The sequence below is a fragment of the Geotrypetes seraphini genome, chromosome 4, assembly GCF_902459505.1.
Source record: "Geotrypetes seraphini chromosome 4, aGeoSer1.1, whole genome shotgun sequence".
Lineage (NCBI taxonomy): Eukaryota > Metazoa > Chordata > Amphibia > Gymnophiona > Dermophiidae > Geotrypetes > Geotrypetes seraphini.
The window spans coordinates 3,914,186-3,932,295 of NC_047087.1; the positions used below are offsets into that span (position 1 = coordinate 3,914,186).

Consider the following 18,110-nt stretch of genomic DNA (forward strand, 5'->3'; position numbering starts at 1 on the left):
AATCTGATCACTTGACATGGAATGACCCCCAGCATAGTCAGGCATCTATCTCTCTCTCCCCCCCCCCCCCAGCATAGTCAGGCATCTCTCTCCCTCACAGCATAGTCAGGCATCACTCTCTCTCTCCCCCCCAGCATAGTCAGGCATTTCTCTCTCCCCCCCCCAGCATAGTCAGGCATCTCTCCCTCTCCACCCCAGCATAGTCAGGCATCTATCTCTCTCCCCCCCCCAGCATAGTCAGGCATCTATCTCTCTCTCCCCCCCCAGCATAGTTAGGCATCTCTCTCCCTCCCAGCATAGTCAGGCATCACTCTCTCTCTCCCCCCCAGCATAGTCAGGCATCTCTCCCTCTCTCTCCCCCCCAAATTAGTCAGGCATTTCTCTCTCTCCCCCCCCCACCAGCATAGTCAGGCATCTTTCTCTCCCATCCCCCCCAGCATAGTCAGGTATCTCTCTCTCCCTTCCCCCTCCCACCTCAGCATAGTCAGGCATCTCTCTCTCCCTTCCCCCCCTCAGCATAGTCAGGTATCTCTCTCTCCCTTCCCTCCCCAGCATAGTCAGGCATCTCTCTCTCTCCCCCCCAGCATAGTCAGGCATCTCTCTCTCTCCCCCCAGCATAGTCAGGCATTTCTATCTCTCTCTCCCCCCCCAGCAAAGACAGGAATTTCTCTCTCTCTCCCCCCCCCAGCATAGTCAGGCATCTCTCTCTCTCTCCCCCCAGCATAGTCAGGCATCTATCTCTCTCCCCCCCAGCATAGTCAGGCATCTCTCTCTCCCCCCAGCATAGTCAGGCTTCTATCTCTCTCCCCCCCAGCATAGTCAAGCATCATTCTCTCTCCCCCCCCCAGCATAGTCAAGCATCACTCTCTCTCTCCCCCCCAGCATAGTCAGGCATCTCTCTCTCTCTCTCCCCCCAGCATAGTCAGGCATTTCTCTCTCTCCCCCCTCCCCCATAGCATAGTCAGGCATCTCATTCTCCCCCCCCAGCATAGTCAGGCATCTCTCTCTCCCTTCCCCCCCTCAGCATAGTCAGGTATCTCTCTCTCCCTTCCCTCCCCAGCATAGTCAGGCATCTCTCTCTCTCTCCCCCCCAGCATAGTCAGGCATCTCTCTCTCTCCCCCCAGCATAGTCAGGCATTTCTATCTCTCTCTCCCCCCCAGCAAAGACAGGAATTTCTCTCTCTCCCCCCCCAGCATAGTCAGGCATCTCTCTCTCTCTCCCCCCAGCATAGTCAGGCATCTATCTCTCTCCCCCCCAGCATAGTCAAGCATCATTCTCTCTCCCCCCCCCCAGCATAGTCAGGCATCTCTCTCTCTCTCCCCCCAGCATAGTCAGGCATCTATCTCTCTCCCCCCCAGCATAGTCAAGCATCATTCTCTCCCCCCCCCCCCCAGCATAGTCAAGCATCACTCTCTCTCTCCCCCCCCAGCATAGTCAGGCATCTCTCTCTCTCTCTCCCCCCAGCATAGTCAGGCATTTCTCTCTCTCCCCCCTCCCCCATAGCATAGTCAGGCATCTCATTCTCCTCCCCCCAGCATAGTCAGGCATCTCTCTCTCCCTTCCCCCCCAGCATAGTCAGGCATCTCTCTCTCCCTTCCCCCCCAGCATAGTCAGGCATCTCTCTCTCCCTTCCCCCCCAGCATAGTCAGGCATCTCTCTCTCCCTTCCCCCCCAGCATAGTCAGGCATCTCTCTCTCACTCCCCCCCCCCAAGCATAGTCAGGCATCTCTCTCTCCCTTCCCCCTCAGCATAGTCAGATATCTCTCTCTCCCTTCCCTCCCCAGCATAGTCAGGCATCTCTCTCTCCCCCAGCAGTCAGGCATCTCTCTCTCCCCGCCCACAGCATAGTCAGGAATCTATTTCTCCCCGCCCACAGAGGCATCTCTCTCTCTCCCCGTTCCCCCCAGCATAGTCAGGCATCTCTCTCTCCCTTCCTCCCCCCCAGCATAGTCAGGCATCTCTCTCTCCCTTCCTCCCCCCCAGCATAGACAGGCATCTCTCTCTACCTTTCCCCCCCCAGCATAGTCAGGCATCTCTCTATCCCTTCCCCCCCAGCATAGTCAGGCATCTATCTCTTCCTCCCCCCCCTCAGCATAGTCAGGTATCTCTCTCTCCCTTCCCCCCTCAGCATAGTCAGGTATCTCTCTCTCCCTTCCCTCCCCAGCAGTCAGGCATCTCTCTCTCCCTTCCCTCCCCAGGAGTCAGGCATCTCTCTCCCCCCCCCCCCCCCCCCACAGCATAGTCAGAAATCTCTCTCTCCCCGCCCACAGCATAGTCAGGAATCTCTTTCTCCTCGCCCACACAGGCATCTCTCTCTCTCTCCCCGTTCCCCCCGGCATAGTCAGACATCTCTCTCTCCAATTCCCCCCAGCATAGTCAGGCATCGCTCTTTCTCTCTTTTCCCCCCAGCATAGTCAGGCATCGCTCTCTCTCTTCGTTCCACCCAGCATAGTCAGGCATCTCTCTCTCTCTCTGTGTTCCCCCAGCATAGTCAGGCATCTCTCTCTCTCTCTCTCTCTCTGTTCCCCCAAGCATAGTCAGGCATCTCTCTCTCTCTCTTCGTTCCACCCAGCATAGTCAGGCATCTCTCTCTCTCTCTGTGTTCCCCCCAGCATAGTCAGGCATCTCTCTCTCCCTACCCCCCTCAGCATATTCAGGCATATCTCTCTCCCTTCCTTCCCCTCAGCATAGTCAGGCATCTCTCTCTCTCCATTTCCCCCAGCATAATTAGGCATCTCTCTCTCTCAGTTTCCCCCAGCATAATCAGGCATCTCTCTCTCTCAGTTTCCCCCAGCAGTCAGGTATCTCTCTCTCTCTCCCCCAGCATAGTCAGGTATCTCTCTCTCTCTCCCCCAGCATAGTCAGGCATCTCTCTCTCTCTCCCTCTAGCAGTCAGGCATCTCTCTCTCTCTCTCCCCCTAGCATCGTCAGGCATCTCTCTCTCTCTCCCCCTAGCATCGTCAGGCATCTCTCTCTCTCTCTCTCTCTCTCTCTCCCCCTAGCATCGTCAGGCATCTCTCTCTCTCTCTCTCTCCCCCTAGCATAGTCAGGCATCTCTCTCTCTCCCTAGCATAGTCAGGCATCTCTCTCTGTCTCCCCCTAGCATAGTCAGGCATCTCTCTCTCTCTCCCCCTAGCATAGTCAGGCATCTCTCTCCCCCTAGCATAGTCAGGCATCTCTCTCCCCCTAGCATAGTCAGGCATCTCTCTCTCTCTTCGTCCCCCCAGCATAGTCAGGCATCTCTCTCCCCCCTCCCCCAGCAGTCAGGCATCTCTCTCTCCCTTCCCCTCCCCCCTCAGCATAGTCAGGCATCTCTCTCTCCCTTCCCCTCCCCCCCTCAGCATAGTCAGGCATCTCTCTCCCGTCCCCTCCCCACTCAGCATAGTCAGGCATCTCTCTCTCCCTTCCCCCAGCATAGTCAGGCATCTCTCTCTCCCTTCCCCTTCCCCCAGCATAGTCAGGCATCTCTCTCTCCCTTCCCCTTCCCCCAGCATAGTCAGGCATCTCTCTCTCTCCCTTCCCCCCCAGCATAGTCAGGCATCTCTCTCTCCCCGCCCCCAGCATAGTCAGGCATCTCTCTCTCCCCGCCCCGAGTATAGTCAGGCATCTCTCTCTCCCCCCCCCCAGCATAGTCAGGCATCTCTCTCTCCCTTCCCCCCCCAGCATAGTCAGGCATCTCTCTCTCCCTTCCCTCCCCCAACATAGTCAGGCATCTCTCTCTCCCTTCCCCTTCCCCCAGCATAGTCAGGCATCTCTCTCTCTCCCTTCCCCCCCAGCATAGTCAGGCATCTCTCTCTCCCTTCCCCCCCAGCATAGTCAGGCATCTCTCTCTCCCTTCCCCCCCAGCATAGTCAGGCATCTCTCTCTCCCTTCCCCCCCAGCATAGTCAGGCATCTCTCTCTCCCTTCCCCCCCAGCATAGTCAGGCATCTCTCTCTCACTCCCCCCCCACAAGCATAGTCAGGCATCTCTCTCTCCCTTCCCCCTCAGCATAGTCAGATATCTCTCTCTCCCTTCCCTCCCCAGCATAGTCAGGCATCTCTCTCTCCCCCAGCAGTCAGGCATCTCTCTCTCCCCGCCCACAGCATAGTCAGGAATCTATTTCTCCCCGCCCACAGAGGCATCTCTCTCTCTCCCCGTTCCCCCCAGCATAGTCAGGCATCTCTCTCTCCCTTCCTCCCCCCCAGCATAGTCAGGCATCTCTCTCTCCCTTCCTCCCCCCCAGCATAGACAGGCATCTCTCTCTACCTTTCCCCCCCCAGCATAGTCAGGCATCTCTCTATCCCTTCCCCCCCAGCATAGTCAGGCATCTATCTCTTCCTCCCCCCCCTCAGCATAGTCAGGTATCTCTCTCTCCCTTCCCCCCTCACCATAGTCAGGTATCTCTCTCTCCCTTCCCTCCCCAGCAGTCAGGCATCTCTCTCTCCCTTCCCTCCCCAGGAGTCAGGCATCTCTCTCCCCCCCCCCCCCCACAGCATAGTCAGAAATCTCTCTCTCCCCGCCCACAGCATAGTCAGGAATCTCTTTCTCCTCGCCCACACAGGCATCTCTCTCTCTCTCCCCGTTCCCCCCGGCATAGTCAGACATCTCTCTCTCCAATTCCCCCCAGCATAGTCAGGCATCGCTCTTTCTCTCTTTTCCCCCCAGCATAGTCAGGCATCGCTCTCTCTCTTCGTTCCACCCAGCATAGTCAGGCATCTCTCTCTCTCTCTGTGTTCCCCCAGCATAGTCAGGCATCTCTCTCTCTCTCTGTTCCCCCAAGCATAGTCAGGCATCTCTCTCTCTCTCTTCGTTCCACCCAGCATAGTCAGGCATCTCTCTCTCTCTCTGTGTTCCCCCCAGCATAGTCAGGCATCTCTCTCTCCCTACCCCCCTCAGCATATTCAGGCATATCTCTCTCCCTTCCTTCCCCTCAGCATAGTCAGGCATCTCTCTCTCTCCGTTTCCCCCAGCATAATTAGGCATCTCTCTCTCTCAGTTTCCCCCAGCATAATCAGGCATCTCTCTCTCTCAGTTTCCCCCAGCAGTCAGGTATCTCTCTCTCTCTCCCCCAGCATAGTCAGGTATCTCTCTCTCTCTCCCCCAGCATAGTCAGGCATCTCTCTCTCTCTCCCTCTAGCAGTCAGGCATCTCTCTCTCTCTCTCCCCCTAGCATCGTCAGGCATCTCTCTCTCTCTCCCCCTAGCATAGTCAGGCATCTCTCTCTCTCCCTAGCATAGTCAGGCATCTCTCTCTGTCTCCCCCTAGCATAGTCAGGCATCTCTCTCTCTCTCCCCCTAGCATAGTCAGGCATCTCTCTCCCCCTAGCATAGTCAGGCATCTCTCTCCCCCTAGCATAGTCAGGCATCTCTCTCCCCCTAGCATAGTCAGGCATCTCTCTCCCCCTAGCATAGTCAGGCATCTCTCTCTCTCTTCGTCCCCCCAGCATAGTCAGGCATCTTTCTCCCCCCTCCCCCAGCAGTCAGGCATCTCTCTCTCCCTTCCCCTCCCCCCTCAGCATAGTCAGGCATCTCTCTCTCCCTTCCCCTTCCCCCAGCATAGTCAGGCATCTCTCTCTCCCTTCCCCTTCCCCCAGCATAGTCAGGCATCTCTCTCTCTCCCTTCCCCCCCAGCATAGTCAGGCATCTCTCTCTCCCCGCCCCAGCATAGTCAGGCATCTCTCTCTCCCCGCCCCCAGCATAGTCAGGCATCTCTCTCTCCCCGCCCCGAGTATAGTCAGGCATCTCTCTCTCCCCCCCCAGCATAGTCAGGCATCTCTCTCTCCCTTCCCCCCCCCCAGCATAGTCAGGCATCTCTCTCTCCCTTCCCTCCCCCAACATAGTCAGGCATCTCTCTCTCCCTTCCCCTTCCCCCAGCATAGTCAGGCATCTCTCTCTCTCCCTTCCCCCCCAGCATAGTCAGGCATCTCTCTCTCCCCGCCCCCAGCATAGTCAGGCATCTCTCTCTCCCAGCCCCGAGTATAGTCAGGCATCTCTCTCTCCCCCCCAGCATAGTCAGGCATCTCTCTCTCCCTTCCCCCCCCCAGCATAGTCAGGCATCTATCTCTCTTTCCCCCCCCCCCAGCATAGTCAGGCATCTCTCTCCCTCACAGCATAGTCAGGCATCACTCTCTCTCTCCCCCCCAGCATAGTCAGGCATTTCTCTCTCCCCCCCCAGCATAGTCAGGCATCTCTCCCTCTCCACCCCAGCATAGTCAGGCATCTATCTCTCTCCCCCCCCCAGCATAGTCAGGCATCTATCTCTCTCTCCCCCCCCAGCATAGTTAGGCATCTCTCTCCCTCCCAGCATAGTCAGGCATCACTCTCTCTCTCCCCCCCAGCATAGTCAGGCATCTCTCCCTCTCTCTCCCCCCCAAATTAGTCAGGCATTTCTCTCTCCCCCCCCCCACCAGCATAGTCAGGCATCTTTCTCTCCCATCCCCCCCAGCATAGTCAGGTATCTCTCTCTCCCTTCCCCCTCCCACCTCAGCATAGTCAGGCATCTCTCTCACCCTTCCCCCCCCTCAGCATAGTCAGGTATCTCTCTCTCCCTTCCCTCCCCAGCATAGTCAGGCATCTCTCTCTCTCCCCCCCAGCATAGTCAGGCATCTCTCTCTCTCCCCCCCCAGCATAGTCAGGCATTTCTATCTCTCTCCCCCCCCCCAGCAAAGACAGGAATTTCTCTCTCTCCCCCCCCCCAGCATAGTCAGGCATCTCTCTCTCTCTCCCCCCAGCATAGTCAGGCATCTATCTCTCTCCCCCCCAGCATAGTCAAGCATCATTCTCTCTCCCCCCCCAGCATAGTCAGGCATCTCTCTCTCTCTCCCCCCCAGCATAGTCAGGCTTCTATCTCTCTCCCCCCCAGCATAGTCAAGCATCATTCTCTCTCCCCCCCCCCAGCATAGTCAAGCATCACTCTCTCTCTCCCCCCCAGCATAGTCAGGCATCTCTCTCTCTCTCTCCCCCCAGCATAGTCAGGCATTTCTCTCTCTCCCCCCTCCCCCATAGCATAGTCAGGCATCTCATTCTCCCCCCCCAGCATAGTCAGGCATCTCTCTCTCCCTTCCCCCCCAGCATAGTCAGGCATCTCTCTCTCCCTTCCCCCCAGCATAGTCAGGCATCTCTCTCTCCCTTCCCCCCCCAGCATAGTCAGGCATCTCTCTCTCACTCCCCCCCCCAAGCATAGTCAGGCATCTCTCTCTCCCTTCCCCCTCAGCATAGTCAGATATCTCTCTCTCCCTTCCCTCCCCAGCATAGTCAGGCATCTCTCTCTCCCCCAGCAGTCAGGCATCTCTCTCTCCCCGCCCACAGCATAGTCAGGAATATCTTTCTCCCCGCCCACAGAGGCATCTCTCTCTCTCCCCGTTCCCCCCAGCATAGTCAGGCATCTCTCTCTCCCTTACTCCCCCCCAGCATAGTCAGGCATCTCTCTCTCCCTTCCTCCCCCCCAGCATAGACAGGCATCTCTCTCTACCTTTCCCCCCCAGCATAGTCAGGCATCTCTCTATCCCTTCCCCCCCAGCATAGTCAGGCATCTATCTCTTCCTCCCCCCCCTCAGCATAGTCAGGTATCTCTCTCTCCCTTCCCCCCTCAGCATAGTCAGGTATCTCTCTCTCCCTTCCCTCCCCAGCAGTCAGGCATCTCTCTCTCCCTTCCCTCCCCAGGAGTCAGGCATCTCTCTCCCCCCCCCACAGCATAGTCAGAAATCTCTCTCTCCCCGCCCACAGCATAGTCAGGAATCTCTTTCTCCTCGCCCACACAGGCATCTCTCTCTCTCTCCCCGTTCCCCCCGGCATAGTCAGACATCTCTCTCTCCAATTCCCCCCAGCATAGTCAGGCATCGCTCTTTCTCTCTTTTCCCCCCAGCATAGTCAGGCATCGCTCTCTCTCTTCGTTCCACCCAGCATAGTCAGGCATCTCTCTCTCTCTCTGTGTTCCCCCCAGCATAGTCAGGCATCTCTCTCTCTCTCTCTCGCTCTCTCTCTCTGTTCCCCCAAGCATAGTCAGGCATCTCTCTCTCTCTCTTCGTTCCACCCAGCATAGTCAGGCATCTCTCTCTCTCTCTCTGTGTTCCCCCCAGCATAGTCAGGCATCTCTCTCTCCCTACCCCCCTCAGCATATTCAGGCATATCTCTCTCCCTTCCTTCCCCTCAGCATAGTCAGGCATCTCTCTCTCTCCGTTTCCCCCAGCATAATCAGGCATCTCTCTCTCTCAGTTTCCCCCAGCATAATCAGGCATCTCTCTCTCTCAGTTTCCCCCAGCATAGTCAGGTATCTCTCTCTCTCTCCCCCAGCATAGTCAGGCATCTCTCTCTCTCTCCCTCTAGCAGTCAGGCATCTCTCTCTCTCTCTCTCTCTCCCTAGCATCGTCAGGCATCTCTCTCTCTCTCCCCCTAGCATCGTCAGGCATCTCTCTCTCTCTCTCTCCCCCTAGCATCGTCAGGCATCTCTCTCTCTCTCTCTCTCTCTCCCCCTAGCATAGTCAGGCATCTCTCTCTCTCCCTAGCATAGTCAGGCATCTCTCTCTGTCTCCCCCTAGCATAGTCAGGCATCTCTCTCTGTCTCCCCCTAGCATAGTCAGGCATCTCTCTCCCCCTAGCATAGTCAGGCATCTCTCTCCCCCTAGCATAGTCAGGCATCTCTCTCCCCCTAGCATAGTCAGGCATCTCTCTCTCTCTTCGTCCCCCCAGCATAGTCAGGCATCTCTCTCCCCCCTCCCCCAGCAGTCAGGCATCTCTCTCTCCCTTCCCCTCCCCCCTCAGCATAGTCAGGCATCTCTCTCTCCCTTCCCCTCCCCCCCTCAGCATAGTCAGGCATCTCTCTCTCCCTTCCCCCAGCATAGTCAGGCATCTCTCTCTCCCTTCCCCTTCCCCCAGCATAGTCAGGCATCTCTCTCTCCCTTCCCCTTCCCCCAGCATAGTCAGGCATCTCTCTCTCCCTTCCCCTTCCCCCAGCATAGTCAGGCATCTCTCTCTCCCTTCCCCTTCCCCCAGCATAGTCAGGCATCTCTCTCTCTCCCTTCCCCCCCAGCATAGTCAGGCATCTCTCTCTCCCCGCCCCAGCATAGTCAGGCATCTCTCTCTCCCCGCCCCCAGCATAGTCAGGCATCTCTCTCTCCCCGCCCCGAGTATAGTCAGGCATCTCTCTCTCCCCCCCCAGCATAGTCAGGCATCTCTCTCTCCCTTCCCCCCCCCCAGCATAGTCAGGCATCTCTCTCTCCCTTCCCCCCCCAGCATAGTCAGGCATCTCTCTCTCCCTTCCCTCCCCCAACATAGTCAGGCATCTCTCTCTCCCTTCCCCTTCCCCCAGCATAGTCAGGCATCTCTCTCTCTCCCTTCCCCCCCAGCATAGTCAGGCATCTCTCTCTCCCCGCCCCCAGCATAGTCAGGCATCTCTCTCTCCCAGCCCCGAGTATAGTCAGGCATCTCTCTCTCCCCCCCAGCATAGTCAGGCATCTCTCTCTCCCTTCCCCCCCCCAGCATAGTCAGGCATCTCTCTCTCCCTTCCCTCCCCCAACATAGTCAGGCATCTCTCTCTCCCTTCCCCCCCCAGCATAGTCAGGCATCTCTCTCTCCCTTCCCCCCCCAGCATAGTCAGGCATCTCTCTCTCCCTTCCCCCAGCAGTCAGGCATCTACACTTGCCCCTGATCAATAGATGCTGCAGAGGATCCTCCACTAGACGTCAGAACCACCAACCACCACGACACCAGCGTGCTGCTTGATCCGCTAAATGATTCTGCCCAACATGAACCAAGGGGGGAAACACATAAGGAGCCCCTGCGATAGACAAGTCAGATGCAGCATGTGAAGGCCCATCGTTCGCATGTCCCTCTGCCTGCTGAAGTACTGAGGAATCAGGAGTTGGACAAGGTCACTACGAGATCCATGAAGGGCAGACAGACCCCCATCTGCATATGATAAAAGCGAAGATCTCTAGGTTCAACTATCATTTCCCTGGATCTAGATGTCTGCAGAGATAATCCACCTGAATGTTATCCACCCTTGGTACGTATGCCACAGACAAATCTGCCAGATGAAACACTACCCACGACATGAGAAGCACCACCTGTTTAGCCACTAACAGATTCCTTGTGCTTTCTTGGCGATTTATGTAGGGCATAGCATTATCTGACACTCAAATTGCTTGATCCTAAAGAATATTCAGGAAGGAGATCAACACCAGACCACTCACTCTGGTTTCCAAGGCATTGATCGACCAGCCGGCTTCCTCGTTCAACCAGCCCCCATGAGCCACCTAATCTGCACAAAGGACTCTCCACCCAGAAAGGCTGTCATCTGTGGTAACCAGGATTCACCAAGGAGGATGCAAACTCCTACCTCCCAACAAATGACTCTCCACTAGCTGTCACTGAAGACTGCGACAGGCCAGACTCCTAAGGGGAAGTCACATACAACCCCTGCATGTGTGGGGACTATATGGAAAACAGAGTTGACTAGAGAAGCCTCATGCGAGCCCTGGCCCATTGCACTACCTCCAGAGACACTGCAAATACTCCCGGGCCTGAGATGTTTGCAACTAAGCAGGGACCTGATCTCAAACTGCAGCTTTTGAACTCGTGTTTGCATCAGAAAAGCTTTGCCCACTCTGGAATATTTGGGGAGTACTTTTTGACACCAGAGTTTATGGTGGTTGAAGACCTTCCAGCAAGCATGACAGGGAGAAACCAAAAATGTGTCCAGAAAGGGGCAAGCAAACTTCAAAGTGCAACTGTCATAAACCTTGAGAATGAGAATCCACCAATCCAAGGTAATCTGGGTCTACCCTTGATAAAAGTCCCATAGTCTAGCCCCCACAAGAATCAGGAGGGTGGACTTCCACACCTTAGAAACATGACGGCACCATCTCCTCCTCTCCCAAAGAGATCTTCATTGTGCAGTTCACCCCACATCAGAATTTTTTAAAAATAAAATGCTTTTTAAAAAAAAAAAAAAAGCTATAGTTTTCTATTTAAGATATTTTACTTCCAAATTTTTCTATTTCACATAATATAATTCTAGGCGGATTACAATTAGACAAGCATAAAATTGAGACAAGACTAAAACAAAATACAATCGCAAACCAAAAATAATTCTTTACATTCATCTCCAATTCCTTTGATAGTTTGTCTTTTTAGATAAATTCAAGACATGTATCAAAACATTTAGCACTGTATCCCAGACACTCACTTCAACAGGACAGTTTTTAAACATAGAAACATGACGGCAGATAACATCCAAATGGCTCATCCAATCTGCCCATCCGCCCAATCTGCCTATCCCCTCCTTTCTCTAAGAGATCCCACATCCAAAAGTTATTCATCATGAAATAAGAATTAGTTTTTAATTATGTAGCATGAGGCTCTATATTCATGCAATGTTTACATATTTTTTGGCAAATGAATTCCATTAACCCATTCATAACATCACAGGCAATTTTTATCTCTAGAAAATATATCAAAGATGCTTAGTTTTGCATTTCTCAAACTGACTTTATGTCTGAAGAGATAACATGCTGCTTCTTCACAGCAGAAATATTATAAAATATATAGAGTTGAGATAAAGACCTTATCCGTATTATTCCCGTGCAAATCGTACAGAATCAATCTCTTATCTGCATAAAGAGCTACCCTCCCTTTTTACACAACCATGTTAGGCTTGCTTTTTTTTTTTTTTTTTTTAAATCACCTGCCCTGATGGTATTAGCTCCAACAAGCTAATACCGCCACAGCCGGCGATTAAAAAAAGCCTCACATGGCTTTGTAAAAGGAGCCCTAAGTATGAAGAGGGAGAGACAAGCACTAAAATGAAAGTGAATCCTTTTGAGCAGAATACTCCACAAGTCTTGATATCTTTGTGCGCCATAGCCTGAGGTTTATATTATTCTTTCCTTGAATGAGAAAACCTATGAGAGCAGGCTGTAAGAGAGACCCAGTATGGGAATATTTTAATGAAGTTCCTCTGCCTACGAGTAAAGCATTATTTACATTACGTTACATTAGGGATTTCTATTCCGCCATTACCTTGCAGTTCAAGGTGGATTACAAAAGAATTATCAAAGAAGTATTACAAAAAGATCTTACCAAAAAGAGATTTGATCATTTTCAAAGAGAGTAAGAAATGAGTATGGTTATTTGTTTAGGGCAGTTGGCTTTAGTGAGAGGCGGTGTTTGATACTTGCGGTGTTAGATACTTGCGGTGTTATTTCTTGAATAGTATGGTCTTTAAATTAAGTCTCTCTCACTAGTGATTTAAATCGATTTGATTTAAATCAAATCCTCTCTGTTGTCTAACTTGTAAATATTAGGCTCAGGAAACCAATGAGTATATCCTGATCCAAGAGCTTTACTGGCCGATACTTCTGGGAAGAGTTTTATTACCACAGTCCCTGTATCCAACTGGAACCTCCCCAGATTGTGTCCAACCAGTAAGTTTACTTATAAATGTCATGTTTTTCTCTCTTTTTAAAGCTGGAGAAAAAAAACCAACCACCAATTTTATCGTTGTCATCAGCCAGTGACTGTATATTACGCTGGCTTCTGTATGCATTGGCAATATTTGTTTCACGCAGAACATGCCATACATGAGTCATTCTTCCCCCTTTGTCTCATAACTACCATTACAGCATATTTCTTTCTGAGCAGCTTCTGGCCGATGATGACCAAATCCTGGCACAAGTGCTCTGATTTTAGCAAAGACAACAATCCATTGGCCGTCCCAGCTTCTCTTTTTCGTGTGGTTAGAGGCAAGCATTCAGGATTAGCCTTTTTTTGTCTTCTGCCAAATAGCTTCATCTCTCTTATCCAAAACCAACTCTATCCCATATGATGCTCATTTTCAATTAGATGTGGGTCAAAAGATTCATGCAGCCCGTTATTCAGTAATTAGGTTTCCTAGGTCATATTTATTTCTTTGTCAGTTTTCAGAAGTGTCCGAGGTTAGGGTCTTATACAGCTCATGTGCTTTCAAGCCAGCGCAGGTAAGAATTACAGCACAATTTTTCTGCAACTCTTTGTCCAGGACAGTTGCAATTTCATAAATCCACCACCAGCCCCAAAATGCTTAAAATTCATAGCACTAGTCCCTGCCAAACTCGGTGGTAGCAGAACCAAAATCTGTGTGTGACATATAACATACTGAGGTACTCCTAGACTAGTGAAACTGTATTTTCAAACACAGCAGAAGTGATGCATTCTACCCAGGTCCACCCTGCAGTTCTCTGAGAGATCAGCTTACAAGGAAATAGATAGCTTGTTTTCAGCTACCTAAGACTTAAGGGCACAAGCTCAGTGCACCCAGTACTAGAAATACTTTGCAGGTTCCCGGCCTGATCACCAATTCAGGTTTTCCTCTCCCACATCAACAGAGGTACCATTCGTAAATGCTAGGAAGAGAGGAAGATGGGTGTTGAATGAAAGGGAACTACCTTTTTGTATTATACAACCAAACTTTAAGTGGTTTACATATATACACAAGTTCTTATTTTGTACCTCGGACACTGGAGGATTAAGTGACTTGCCCAGGGTCACAAAAAGCAGTGCTGGGATTTGATCCCACAATCTCAGGGTGTTGAGGCGGTAGCTCTATCACTAACCCGCTTATAACTTAAGGGTTAAAGCGATAGGATTCCTCCTAGAACCCTGCAATCCCCAGCCCAGAGCCATCACGGCAATGGAAAGATGAGAATTCCCCAACTAGCTATACAGATAGGATCTGGTGCGACACACTTTTATTCATGTCTGAGTGAGCATGAAATACAAAAAGACATGGGAGAAACTGCAGTCAAAGTTTTAAAATAAATAGAGCAATGTACTTTCTTCAGCTAAAATTGACCAAAATGCATTACTGAATAACTCCAGTAAAGAAGCAAAAAGCAGTGGCCTTCGCTGTTTTTCAAGTGGAGGCAACTTTAATTGTTTATCAGGCAAAATGAACAGCACCCCTGACAGAGGGTGGAAAGGGTCCCTCCTCAAAAGATGCAGCTAGCCTGGGTCCTCCCCTTAGTGACTTGCAAGTAAACAGTCTCCACATCACCCATCCCGTTGCACACCAACCCCCCAGCTCTTATTCTCAACACCAGTCTCTCTCAAACTTTTTTTTAGCTCTGGCACACTAAACGGAGCAAATGTTTCTCATGGCACATTATAATCGAAATTATAAAATTGCAAAACCAACAAAAAATTAAATTTGAGAGTTATTTAAGCTTTATGTGTGGGTAATTGTAACAAAGGTGAAACTAAAGCAGACAGAATAGAATTGCCGATCAATGCGATATGCTTGTTTTTGAGTGAAAATTACTTACAACACAGCTCGATAAATCAACAAGCAAACACGCATTTCATCATCCACCATCTGCAATAGTTGTTCACTCTTTTTAAAATTTCTCTGAGCTGAAAATCCAAGTTCGCAAAGATAAGATGATCCAAATGGTAACAAAGCCTCGACTGCTTTGTTGCTCAAGTCAGGATAACTACTGCATAAAAAATAAAACTAAAATTACTTCCATTAGTTTTCAAGAACCAGTCACGTCCTTAGCACTGACATGACGTACATATCATCTCTTCTACTTAAGAAGGAAATTTTTAAAATGAAAGCAAAATTCTGGAATCTCTTTGGGGCGCACACAGTTTGAGAGACACTGACCTGCACAGTCTTCAACTTAACCCCTACTGCTGCCACCATGTTACCACATTCAACCTCTTTCTTCTTGGTCTCTATTTTCTTCCTTCACTACTATTCTTTCACTCTTACAAGTTCCTTCTAAGTACATGGTTCAAAGAGATACACCCCATAAGCCACTGCTTGCCTTGGGACTGACATCAGAGAATCAGACTGCTCTTTGGGTTTAGACACTGCTGGGCCACTTAACCCAATACCCTGCTTCCATCGGTCTGGTCTGACCGTGTATGGTCTTCTTTAGTCTTATAGTACCATCAGCAAATCTCAGGACAAGGATTGGAGGTCATACCTAGAGTCAAATAAGGGCGACCACTGGCCTCCAAGCTTTACAATGAAGATTGCTTTAGAACAGGGGTGTCCAACCTGTGGCCCAAGGGCCGCATGCGGCCCCGTGAAGTATTTTGTGCAACCCCGGTCTAGGGCGATGCAGTGTTTTCCTCTGCTGCCCCCGGGTGTTTACCATCTTGCCGGCTCCCTCCTCTGTCTTGCTGCAGCATTTGCGCGTTTGTGCAGCCCCAGAAACATTTTTTTTTCCAATGCGGCCCAGGGAAGCCAAAAGGTTGGACACCCCTGCTTTAGAACATCCCAAGGTTTGACCGTTTTCCTTAATGGCTTTTAAAAATATAGGCCAACACGTACAGAACAATTAAAGCAACAGCACACATGGAAAAATTTTGAAATAAACTACTTTAAAAGCCTTCTAGCTTTGCAAACAAAGCCATTAAATCCACATATATAGTATAATACCACCTGCCAGCCTAATCTTTACCTCCCCCCCAATGGCATGGCAGAAGGGCCTAAGCCAACCTCTCCCCCCACCCCTACAGATAACCAATACCATATTGGAAATTAAGGAACCGAGTCAGTCCCCGTAGCATAAAGCCTACCTCATATTAAAGCAAAATCAGTATGTATTAAAAAAAAAAAAATTACTGTAACCCCTCCACACAATACAACCTTTCCCCTATAACCCACAGAATGAAATGGAAAGCAGCTTCAATTATAGCTCTATATTTAGAGGAAATGAAATGAATACAGCTTGAGCACATTTTAAGATTTTTTTTAAATTCAGATTCCACACGCTGAATATCAAGCGTAAAAATCAAGCGCATGGGGTATTTCCAATCTTCAAGTTTCATTTGACAGAAGAGGAAAATGCCTTTGCGAAATTGAGCATCAGGTGTATGTTATGTTAAATTCTAAGATAATAGCAGAACATGGAAGTCCCTATAGTATATCCCCCACAAATCACCAATATTCTTTACTCCCTTTACACAGACCAAAATGGGCAATTTGATCTCCATAGAATTATGAATAAACCTATGTCTGAAGGCGCATATTCTTCAGCTCTCACCTTGTACGGTCCTGCAAAAGCAGACTCGCGTGCGTTCCAGAAACTGTCCCCGTCATTCTGCAGGCTTTGCAGCCCTGGCTATTACAGGCTTGTCTTGCATTTCTGCCCCCAAATCCAGTCCGTCACTGGCAATCCCATGCAAAAAAAAAAAAAAAGAGTCAATCTTTCCGTTTCCATGAACGTTTGCACCTCAAATACAAGGGTGAGTGTATTACATATTTAAAAAGGCGATTAGAATATCAAGCTTCATTTTTAAAGGCTGAACTTCGGTGTACAGGAGAGAAATTGCAATAAAGTTAAACCGTTGTCCAAAGAAAGGGCTTTTCTACCCTCATATACTATGTTGCTTATAATAGACAAAGTGCAGGCCGAGGAGCAGGATGGATTCCTTGCAAGGAAGCATTTTAAGAGCGACAGAGAAGAGTTCTTGCAGATGCTTCAGTCGGATGTTTTGTCCAGTGATTTACAGAAGCATTGCATTAATTATGTGGCACAATTGAAATATACACCATCACTAAAGTTTCTCCTCTAAATCCATCCCAGCCAAGCTAACCTAAAAAGAGAGCTTTAGCTAAGTGAGCAGACTTTAAGGTTTTCTTAAAAATGAAAAAGGGGCTTTTAACAGTCCCTCAAAAGTGTAGTATCTTCATCTGTCCATCAAACCCCTTCATAAAGCCATAAATAAAGTAAGCATTTGAGCAGGAAAGGCCATGTGTGATGAGTGCATTTTATTTGTGCAAAGCCGAGAAATGCACTGTCCTTCCCCCCAAAGCCATGCTTCTGTCTCCTGGGTGCTGACCGTAGGAGAGGGGGGTCAGCCAAGCCTTTTCTCCTGCTTTTCTGGGCGTGACAAAGCACCTTAGCTCAGTTATCAGGGAACAAAGGACTAGCGGCCTAGAGAGGGATAGAGGTGACTGGGAATTTGCATCTCCGGCTCGAGACGCCTGGGGAAAGGCTACCCCCAAAGCCAGAGGAGGAGGAGGAAACGCTGCGCTGCAAAGGGAGTGAAGTTAGGGTCAGAAAAGCCAAGACTGGCCCAGATTTAAGAGCGAAAAGTTAGGGGAGGACTTTTCTTTGGAAAGATTTCGTGAGGGTCTATGTGGAAAACGAAATGAGCGGTGCCCCCCCCCCGGACAGTGAGCTGTCAAGAGAAGGAGGCCTCGGGGCGGGGGGTCAAATCACAGAACCCGGGCCAACTTTAGGCCACGGGAGGAAGGACAGACTTGGAAGGGGAGAGAGAGAAGCCTGAAATCCTCCCCGTCAATCCAATGGACCTTTCGCGCTTCAACCGACAACTGCTCCGAACAGCTCCTGAAGTCCACATCGGACCTGGGCTAAAAGCTCCCCTTAACCCCCCCCCCCCCCCCATGGCACGAAAAAGGCTGGCAAAGAGCGGAAGAAAAGTTTCCCAGGAGAAAGCCACCCCGACCCCGAGGGGGAGCCGGCAAAGTTGCGACTTACGCGGTGCTGGGCGGCCGCACGAGTCCGGGGCACCAGAGACGCTCCCATGGAGGCGGCCCGGCCGTCCTGCCCCGCCGACCACCACCACCACCACCAGCTCCAGGGACGGCGGCTGCGAAGAAAGTCGGGGCAGCCCGCCGCCGCTGCTAATTAGTTTCCTGCAAAAAATGGCTGTGATTAATTCAGTGCGCATGTGCTTCATTACACAGGCACGACGGGAAGGGCTAATTAGCCACCTTCGGCAGCCAGGGGGGAGGGGCGACGGCTTCGGCCCCCACAGGTCGAGGGGGGAAAGTCTGCTTTCCCCAAGACACGGCAGACTCGCAAAGTTTCCACAAAGATCCTAACGGCGAGCAGGCAAATGGGTGCAAATCCCGCCCCGGCATCTGCCTCTTTTACCTCTTTCCTCAGCGCGCCTCTCTCTAAGTTGAATTGGCTTCAAAAGGCTCATTCCTCAAAACTCCGTCCACACTTTAATCCACAACCCAAATTTTGTCATTTGGACGTGGGAGGGGCCAAACCCACCACAACCCCAATAGCCCTTACAGCTGCAGGTGGACAGTGGAGTAGAGTGGCTTATGAGCCCCCCCCCCCCCCTCCTGTGTGCAGCACTAGACCAGATGCTGATGTTCTGGAGACA

General features: G+C 51.0%; 1 protein-coding gene across 3 annotated transcripts in view; it reads right to left on the minus strand.

Moving 5' to 3' along the window:
- Positions 1-17,644, minus strand: part of ZFHX3 (zinc finger homeobox 3) — a 601,913-nt gene extending 584,269 nt beyond the window's left edge. Inside the window, exons 1-2 of one of the 3 annotated variants that reach the window (XM_033942405.1) lie at positions 17,471-17,644; positions 16,010-16,134 (exon numbers count right to left, since the gene is read on the minus strand). The gene's annotated coding sequence lies outside the window, so the exon portion shown is untranslated. Of the gene's footprint in view, positions 1-14,278; positions 14,401-16,009; positions 16,135-17,470 lie in introns of those variants that run through there. The other 2 variants (XM_033942408.1, XM_033942407.1) reach the window with 2 other exon arrangements.
- Between the last annotated feature and the right edge of the window lie 466 nt (positions 17,645-18,110).